At 48.0% G+C, this 1,351-nt stretch overlaps 1 pseudogene; it reads right to left on the bottom strand.

Moving 5' to 3' along the window:
- Positions 1 to 278: 278 nt before the first annotated feature.
- On the bottom strand, positions 279 to 1,265 carry LOC102825780 (annotated as a pseudogene).
- Between the last annotated feature and the right edge of the window lie 86 nt (positions 1,266 to 1,351).

Below are 1,351 nucleotides of genomic sequence, written 5' to 3'. Positions count from 1 at the left end.
GGATATTATGTAATCACAGATACCATTGTGCTTCAAGATGTCTCTTGAAACAATCTTTGTGTGAGTGTGTGTGTGACTGGATAGTGTACTTTATTGATGGTACATAACAAGCCTGGGCTCTCTAAGCCCCTCCCCTTCTCCAGGGGGTCTGGATGGAAACTGTGAGGATGGGAGATTCTCAGTTTGTAGGGGGGTAGAGTTGAGGTAAGGACTCCCAGCAGGTGAGGGTCTCTCTCTTCCTCTAGTGTTGCTGCTCAGGCTGGTGGTTCAAAGGGCTCTTATTCTTTGGAGTTCATGTGGACCCTAAGATCTACCACCCTGTTGCTATAGCTGAATTCATTGTCAAACCAGGAAATGAGTTTGACAAAGTGGTCATTGAGGGCAATGCCAGCCCCAGTATCAAAGGTGGAAGAGTGGGTATCACTGTTAAAGTCACAGGAGATGACCTGGTCTTCAGTGTAACCCAGGATGCCTTTTAGGTATCCATCTAATACCTGCTTCACCACCTTCTTGATGTCATCGTATTTGGAAGCTTTCTCCAGGCAGCAGGTCAGATCCATGACAGACACATTGGAGTGGGGATGCCAGTGAGTTTCCCATTCATTCAGGCATGACCTTGCCCACAGCTTTGGCATCATCGTTAGCTGCAGGGATGATAGTCTGGGCAGCCCCACAGCCATCACGCCACAGTTTCTCAAAGGGACCATCCACAGTCTTCTGGGTGAAAATGATGGCATAGACTGTGGTCATGAGTCCCTCCACGATTCCAAAATTGTCATGGATGACCTTGGCTAGGGAGGCAAACAGTTAGTGGTGCAGGAGGCATTGTTGACAATCTTGAAAGGAGTTGTCATACTTCTCGTGGTTCACAACCATCACAAACATGGAGGCATTAGCAGAAGGGGCAGAGATGATTACCCTTTTGGCACCACCCTTCAAGTAAGCCCAGCCTTATCCAAGGTTGTGAAGACACCAGTAGACTCTACAACATATTCAGCACAAGGATCACCCTACTTGATGTTGGCAGGATCTCACTCCTGGAAGATAGAGATGGGCTGCCCACTGATGATAAGCTTCCCATTCTCAGCCTTTACAGTGTCACTGAACTTGCCATGGGTGGAATCATACTGGAACATGTAGACCATGTAGGTGAGGTCAATGAAGGGGTCGTTGATGGCAATAACCTCCACTTTGCCAGAGATAACAGCAGCCCTGGTGACCAGGCGCCCAATACAGCTAAATCCGTTGACTCCGACCTTCACCATCCTGTCTCAGGGATGCGGCTGAGACTGCAAGAGAAACAACAACTGCCAATTTCTCATTTCCAGCAAAGTAAACCATATGATTGATT

The sequence above is a fragment of the Chrysochloris asiatica genome, unplaced genomic scaffold (assembly GCF_000296735.1).
Source record: "Chrysochloris asiatica unplaced genomic scaffold, ChrAsi1.0 scaffold00003, whole genome shotgun sequence".
In the NCBI taxonomy this organism is placed as follows: domain Eukaryota; kingdom Metazoa; phylum Chordata; class Mammalia; order Afrosoricida; family Chrysochloridae; genus Chrysochloris; species Chrysochloris asiatica.
The sequence above is the reverse complement of the archived record's forward strand: the minus strand, read 5'-3'. Positions and strand labels throughout refer to the sequence as shown.